At 33.2% G+C, this 8,659-nt stretch overlaps 1 protein-coding gene across 15 annotated transcripts in view; it reads left to right on the top strand.

Moving 5' to 3' along the window:
- Nucleotides 1-8,659, top strand: part of LOC128179822 (uncharacterized) — a 223,312-nt gene that overhangs the window by 139,158 nt on the left and 75,495 nt on the right. The gene's annotated exons all lie outside the window — the stretch shown is intronic.

Below are 8,659 nucleotides of genomic sequence, written 5' to 3' on the forward strand. Positions count from 1 at the left end.
ATTGTTAGCTTACTTTTTTCATGAAAACAAGAAATCACAAGCAAGACAGCTGTCTATTTGTCAATTAAAATGGTACAAATCATACAATAAACAAATAAAGATCAAATTTTAGAATCATTGATGATTGTTTTCAAATATGTGTGAGAAATGACTCAAGGAAATTGCCACACGTTTCATAAAATGACCATGACTTTTTATGAAAATCAAAAGATTGGGGGGTGGGGGTATACATGTAAGGGTATTTCTAAGTGATGTGAAGCTTTTATCATGATTACATCATGTAGGCATATGTTGTATTGAATAAGGTTTCTTTTTAAAGGTGGTTGAACAAAAGTTGACCTCTAAAAGGTCAGGTAAAGATGTTTTACTATGGAGAACCCTGTAAATCTGTGTTTACTAAAGGAAATTGGAAATGGTGGGTTCACTTAAATGGCCATATTTTTATTAAACCTCAATGGAATTGGCAATATGTGGTATTCTTTTTCTCAGAATTGTATTAGCTTTCTTATTCTAAGACAAACTGTCTTTTCATAAAAATGTTAGTGTACTAAGTTAAAGATACAAGGAACAGTTTCGGATAAAGTACCCGTCAATATTTTTGTAAAATTGAGAGTGACTGTACTTGAAGGTTTATCATTGTTGCGTAGATTCATGAAATGAATTTTAATGATTATCAATAGAGGGATGTCTCTTGTTGGAATTGGTAAGCAATATTAAGGCCCCTAATTTTAAGTACATGAGAAGCAGAAATAAATTGTGAAACTTGCGGCTATGACAGATATGTTGACTTTACAGTGAAATTGAAGGTTACAAACGGGAGGTTATATAACATGAAATGTAGGTGGATGGGATATTATATGCCTATTTAGTATTTACTGGGTATGAGGACAATAGCAAGTTTATTGTCCCCCAAGACAGCAACTATTTAATGAGGCAAAGCCAAGGGAAATAGTTGCTGTGGAATGGGACAATAAACTTGCTATTGTCCGAATAGTCAGTTAATTGGTATTTCATTATACAGAAAACTTTATTTGTCAGGGATGCAGAATTTCTTGATGATCAACAAAGTAGAGTTAAATCAAACTTTGTATTTAATGCGGCAATCTTATTAGGTCAGAGGTGTTCCGAGTTTAAGGTGATATGGGACACTTTCATGTTGTGACGTATTGTTTATCGAAATAAACAATAAAATAAAGTGTAATTATATAAGTACATGTAGTTTCATTTCAAAAATGGTCACCTAACTCCTTAGCACAGTGGGTTAGAGGGTTTACTAGGAACCTGTAAGTCATGAGTTCGAATCCCGCTTGGGTTTTTACAATTTTTACCTTTTCAAATATTTTTAAAAGCTATTTTTTGGTTATATATTGTAAAATTTGAAAATTCTAAACCGGTGAAAAGTTTTCAATTATATAGTACTTTAATCCACATTAATATCGACAGATGTCCCATACCACCTTAAAAAGGAGGGAAATCAAATTCTGCTGATGAATGGTTTTGATGACTATTCACCATGGGCAGATAGCATGGATACTATTTTAAATTAGATAAAAAGGCATGTTTATGCGGGCGCCTTCTAGTGATCAATTTGTCTGTCTGTCCATCCGAGATGGCTTGACAGGAGCATAGCTTCTCTCCCCTTGGCCCAATCTGGCTCATACCTCATCCACAGGGTTCCTTTGGTTGAAGGATGTGCAGTGACCTTGAACCATGTTTTTAGGTATAAGGTTAAGGTCATAGCAGAATTATATATAGAAAATCCTTGTCTGGGACATATCTTTTTTCCCTTTGGTCCAATCTGGCTAATACTCACAGAGTGTCTGTATGGTTAAACTATGTGCAGTGAACTTGCATGAAATTTCTAGGTAACGGGTGAAGATCATATCGGATCATGCAAAAATCATATATAATTTCTACTAACCCCTATTTGGCTCAGACTTCACATAAGCAGAGCTTTTGAGTAAAGGATGAAAGGGTGTGTAGTGACCTTGAACCTATTTTCAGTGAAAAGAAACTGAAGGTCATAGCAGAATTATATTTTTAAAAATCCTTGTCCGGAGTATATCTTCTCTCCCTTTGCTCCATTCAGCCTCATACTTCACCCACATGATGCCTTTGTTCAAAATATATGCAATGACCTCGAATGGAATTTTGTAGATGAAGAGTCAAGGTCATATCAGATCACACAAAAATCCATATTTTAAGAGCATAGATATACTTTCCTTTTAGCCCCTATTTGGCTAATATTTTACCTTTACAGAGTTTATTGGTTAATGGCGTGCAGTGACCTTGAACCAAGTCTGTCAATGTGAAGGTCATAGCAGATCTTTTTAAAATTAGTTTTAAATAGTAGATTATTTTCCAAATATGCTTAATCTTGGTCAGATTGAACAAAAATGCATGTATGTTAGGGGGAATGAAATTGAATTAAAAGTTCTATGCCAGCTGGAAAAATTTCAAGTTATAGGTCAAGGTCAAAGCAGAATTCTCTGAAATAACATAAGCGGGGCCCTTTGAAACGTTCACTATTTCAATGTTGTCTGGTTCATAGTAATTTTACATAGAAAATATTCACAGAGTAAACTTTACATCGATAAGTTTCTGACAATTAATGACGCAACGAGCACACAGTACGAAAGGTCAACCTTTTGAAAAGCAGTGAAGAGGAAAAGTTGCTCAGAATTATGTTTTAAACAAAATTGATTTTTTACATAAATTTTAATTTTGCATTCTGGGTTAAGAAAAAAGATGTTAGTTCAAGGTAAAGTAAACTTGTACCTAAAATGAAGTCAAATTTGTTAAGTCGTACTTAAACACATTGTTTTTTTTTGTTAGTCGTTCTTGAAATGGTTAAGGGTTTTTGGTTAAGTCGTACTTAAAAACATTCGGATCATGTTAAGTTGTACCAAGAATCATTCGATTTTTTTTTATCATTTTGTACTAAGGTTTCTTTGTTTCTAGATTAAGAACTCTGCTTCTTAGACGTACTTCTAGCGTTGCTTTCGACATAAGCGGAAAACCCACTCGTTGCTTTGCAACGAGCTTTGCTCTAGTTATTATTTTTTTTTTTCCTTTTCTTTTTTTTCTGACTCCTTTTCGGCTTCATAACTCAAAAAGTTTTCAACTTTTTTAAAGGAAACTTTGAGGGATTATGTGCAATTATATTGCCTCAAAGATGTTAAAGTTTCCATAACAACATCACTTCCGTTTTGACGTAACGTCATTTTTAAACTTTAAAAAAAGTCATTTTGTCCCCGACATTTCTCAAAAACGCTTTAAGATAGAGTCTTGAAATTTTCTGTGGTTATGAATTTGGCAATTTACATGTGCAATAAGGCTGGAAATAAAAATCCGTCACTTCCAGTCGAAACCGGAAGTGAAACAAATTTTTCGAAAAAATGAATTTTCTGATCAAATCAAAAATGAATATGTGTTTTATAAAGCTTATCAAGCTGAATCTAACCCTTAAATCCGTTTTAAAATCGGACAATGCATTAAAGAGATATCGGGGTTTAAAAACTGATTTTTCCGGAAATTTTGTTTCCGCGTCCTTGGTTTAAGAAATAGCGTAATGTTCAAAGTAAAGTTAACTCGTACCAAAAATAATTGTTAAGTCGTACTTGAACAATTCGGATTTTTTTTGTTAAGTCGTTCTTGAATTCAGGAAGGTTTTTGTTAAGTCGTACTTAAAATCATTCGGATTTTGTTAAGTCGTACCAGGAATAATTCGATTTTTCATCCTTTTATTTTAGTTACTCTAGTTATTGGTTCAAGAGCTTTGCTTCTTACAGGAACTTCCAGCTTTACTTCGACATTAACGGAAGACCCACTCGTTGCTTTGCAACGAGCTTTGCTCTAGTTAGGGTCTTCCGTTTTCAACGGAAGACCCTCTTGTTATTCTTCGGTTTCTTTTTATTAGGGTCTTCCGTTTCCAACGGAAGACCCTATTGTTTTTCTTCGGATTCTTTTTCATTATTATTATTCTTCCTCTGACTTTTTTTGTGGCTTATATCTCAACAACTATTCAACCGATTTCCACGAAATTTTCAGAACTTATTTGGTATCGTTAATACTCGAGGTTATTAAAATCTAAACATATGACGTCACTTCCGGTTTCAGATATTGACGATTTTGTAAATTTTTAAGGGTCATTTTGTCCACGCATCTCCTCCGAAACAAATCAAGATAGAAGCTTGAAATTTTCAGGGACTGTAGATAAATGTATGTAGATGTACCCCATTGCCTTCACTAATGAAAATTGTGCAAGGCTTCGAAGCTCGCCTGAACCTGAAAATAAGCACCAAATTTTTCCACAAAATTTTTGAACATTTTCTGAAATATCTTTTGATGTATACATATTTTGTGAAATAATGTAATGCAAAAGATGTTTATTTTTGCAACACCTTTAATTTGATATCAAGAAAAAGGGGCTGGCCCCTCAAATAGGGGGCCTATAGGGCTTTAAAGTCTTCTTACAATAACCTTTTACAGAACAATAATTTGTTATCAATCATAAAAGCAAAAATGTTTATTGTACAACTGTTTATCTATACAGTACCATAGCTTAGTCATTTATTACGTAATTAGGGGTTTCAAGGGGCCACAAGTTCAAAACTTTGATCATTTATATCGGAAAAAGGAGAAACATTTTGAAAAGCAATGTAGAACAAAAGTTGCTCAAAATAATGTTCTGTACAATATGCCACCTTAAATTTTTTGATGATGGCCCCACTAAGGATTTAAAGGGTCGGCCCCTAAAACACATTTATACAGATATCTCGAGAACGGTTAACACTTAACTAAATATGTTTATATTTGCAAGACCTTTAATTTGATATCAAGAAAAAGGGGCTGGCCCCTCAAATTAGGGGCCAATACGGCTTTTAAATCTTCTTACAATAACTCTTTACTGAACAAAAATTTGTTATTAATTATAGAAGCACAAATGTTCACTGTACAGCTGTTTATATTTACAGTACCATGGCTAAGTCATATATTACGTAAATAGGGGTTTCAGGGGGCCAGAAGTTCAAAAATTTTATCATTAAAATCTGAAAAAGGAGAAACATTTTGAAAAGCAATGTAGAACACAAAATGTTAAGAATAATCTTCTTAACAATATGGCAATTAAAAATGTACTGTTGGTGGCCCCGATAAGGAGTTAAAGGGTCGGCCACTAAAACACTACTGTGCAGATATCTCGAAAACGTTTAATAATTTGTGAATACATGTGAACAAAATATGTTTACATTTGCGAGACCTTTTATTTGATATAAAGAAGTAAGGGCTGGCCCCTCAAATTTGGGGCTTAAAGGGCTAGTAAGTCTTTTTATAATAACTTTTTTATAAGCGATAATATGATATTTTTCATTTAACAAAAACAAAGAACTTTTTAAACTTAATCTAACGCTGAAATTTGTTTTAAAATCGGACCATGCATTACAGAGAAATTTGGGTTTAAAATTTGATTTTTATCGGAAATTATAATTCCGCATTCTTGGTTTAAAAAATAATTCGTACCAAAAATAATCGTGTCAAGTCGTACATGAACACATTCGGGTTTAATTTGTTAAGACATTCTTGAATTTGGAAAGGTTTTTGTTAAGTTGTACTTAAAATCATTCGGATTTGGTTAAGTCGTACCAAGAATTATTCGAATTTTTTTCTTATTGTTTTAGTTACTGTTGTTCTTGGCTTAAGAACTCTGCTTCTTACAGGTAGTTATCGCTTTTCTCTCGACATTAACGGAAGACCCACTCGTTGCTTTGCAACGAGCTTTGCTCTAGTTATTATTATACTTTTTCTTTTTTTTTCTGACTCCTTCTCGGCTTTATAACTCAAAAAGTTTCCAACCGATTTTTATGACAATTTTAGAGATAATGTGAAACTATTATCCCTCAAAGATGTTAAAGTTTTCTTGACAACGTCACTTTCCTTTTTACGTTACGTCATTTTAAAGATTTTCAAAAAGTCATTTTGTCCGCGGCGTTTCTCAAAAACGCTTTAAGATAGAAGCTTGAAATTTTCAATGGTTATGATTTGGTCGATTTACCTCTGTAATAAGGCTCGAAATGAAAATCTGTCACTTCCGGTCGAAACCGGAAGTGAAACAAATTTTTCGAAAAAATGAATTTTCTGATCAAATCAAAAATGAATATGTGTTTTGTAGAGCTTATTAAGCTGAATCTAACACTGAAAGCCGTTTCAAAATCGGACGATGCATTACTGAGATATCAGGGTTTAAAAATTGATTTTTCCGGAAATTTTCATTCCGCGTCCTTGGTTTAAAAAATAGCGTAATGTTCAAAGTAAAACTAACTCGTACCATAAATAATTGTTAAGTCGTACTTGAACACATTCGGATTTTTTTGTTAAGTCGTTCTTGAAATCGGAAAGGTTTTTGTTAAGTCGTACTTAAAATCATTCGTATTTTGTTAAGTCGTACCAGGAATAATTCGATTTTTTTCATCTTTTTATTTAAGTTACTCTTGTTGTTGGTTTAAGAGCTCTGCTTCTTACAGGAACTTCCAGCTTTACTTCCGATGTTAACGGAAGACCCACTCGTTGCTTTGCAACGAGCTTTGCTCTAGTTATTATTATTATACTTTTTCTTTTTTTTTCTGACTCCTTCTCGGCTTTATAACTCAAAAAGTTTCCAACCGATTTTAATAAAACTTTCAGAGATAATGTGAAACTATTATCCCTCAAAGATGGTAAAGTTTTCTTGACAACGTCAATTCCGTTTTGACGTAACGTCATTTTTAAAATTTTCAAAAAGTCATTTTGTCCGCGGCGTTTCTCAAAAATGTTTTGAGATAGAGGCTTGAAATTTTCAATGGTTATGATTTGGTCGATTTACCTCTGTAATAAGGCTGGAAATGAAAATCTGTCACTTCCGGTCGAAACCGGAAGTGAAACAAATTTTTCGAAAAAATGAATTTTCAGATCAAATCAAAAATGAATATGTGTTTTGTAGAGCTAATTAAACTGAATCTAAAACTGAAAGTCGTTTTAAAATCGGACGATGCATTACAGAGATATCGGGGTTTGAAAATCGATTTTTCCGGAAATTTTGATTCCGGGTCCTTGGTTTAAAAAATAGCATAATGTTTATCGTAAAGTTAACTCGTACCAATAATAATTGTTAAGTCGTACTTAAACGCATTCGGATTTTTTTGTTAAGTCGTTCTTAAAATCAAAAAGGTTTTTGTTAAGTCGTACTTAAAATCATTCGGGTTTTGTTAAGTCGTACAAGGAATAATTCGATTTTTTTTCATCTTTTTATTTTAGCTACTTTTGTTATTGGTTTAAGAGCTCTGCTTCTTACAGGAACTTCTAGCTTTACTTTCGACATTAACGGAAGACCCACTCGTTGCTTTGCAACGAGCTTTGCAACGAGCTTTGCTCTAGTTATTAGGGTCTTCCGTTTTCAACGGAAGACCCTCTTGTTATTCTTCGGTTTCTTTTTAGGGTCTTCCGTTTCCAACGGAAGACCCTATTGTTTTTCTTCGGATTCTTTTTCATTATTATTATTCTTCCTCTGACTTTTCTTGAGGCTTATTTCTCAAAAACTATTCAACCGATTACCACGAAATTTTCAGAACTTGTTTGGTATCGTAAATACTCTAGGTTGTTAAAATTTGAACGTATGACGTCACTTCCGGTTTCAGAAACTGACGATTTTGTAAATTTTTAAGGGTCATTTTGTCCACGCATCTTCTCCGAAACTAATCAAGATAGAAGCCTGAAATTTTGAGGGATTGTAGATAAATGTATGTAGATGTACCCCATTGCCTTTACTTATGAAAATTGTGCAAGGCTTCGAAGCTCGCCTGAACCTGAAAATAAGAACCAAATTATTCCACGAAATTTTTGAACATTTTCTGAAATATCTTTTGATGTATACATATTTTGTTAAATAATGTAAAGCAAAAGATGTTTATTTTTGCAAGATCTTTAATTTGATATCAAGGAAAAGGGGCTGGCCCCTCAAATTAGGGGCCAGGGGGGCTCTAAAGTCTTCTTACAATAACTTTTTACTGAACAATAATTTGTTATCAATCATAGAAGCAAAAATGTTCATTGTACAACCGTTTATCTATACAGTACCATGGCTAAGTCATATATTACGTAATTAGGGGTTTCAAGGGGCCAGAAGTTCAAAACTTTGATCATTTATATCGGAAAAAGGAGAAACATTTTGAAAAGCAATGTAGAACAAAAGTTGCTCAAAATAATGTTCTGTACAATATGGCACCTTAAATTTTTTTGTTGATGGCCCCATTAAAGAGTTTAAGGGTCGGCCCCTTAAACACATTTGTACAGATATCTCGAGAACGGTTAACTCTTTGTGAACACTTGGTGAACAAAATATGTTTATATTTGCAAGACCTTTAATTTGATATCAAGAAAAAGGGGCTGGTTCCTCAAATTAGGGGCCAAGAGGGCTCTAAAATCGTCTTACAATAACTCTTTACTGAACAAAAATTTGTTATTAATTATAGAAGCAAAAATGTTCACTGTACAGCTGTTTATCTTTACAGTACCATAGCAAAGTCATATATTACGTAATTAGGGGTTTCAAGGGGCCAGAAGTTCAAAACTTTGACTATTAATATCTGAAAAAGGAGAAATATTTTTAAAAGCAATGTAGAACACA

Source organism: Crassostrea angulata, chromosome 4 (assembly GCF_025612915.1).
Source record: "Crassostrea angulata isolate pt1a10 chromosome 4, ASM2561291v2, whole genome shotgun sequence".
NCBI classification, from domain to species: Eukaryota; Metazoa; Mollusca; class Bivalvia; order Ostreida; family Ostreidae; genus Magallana; species Magallana angulata.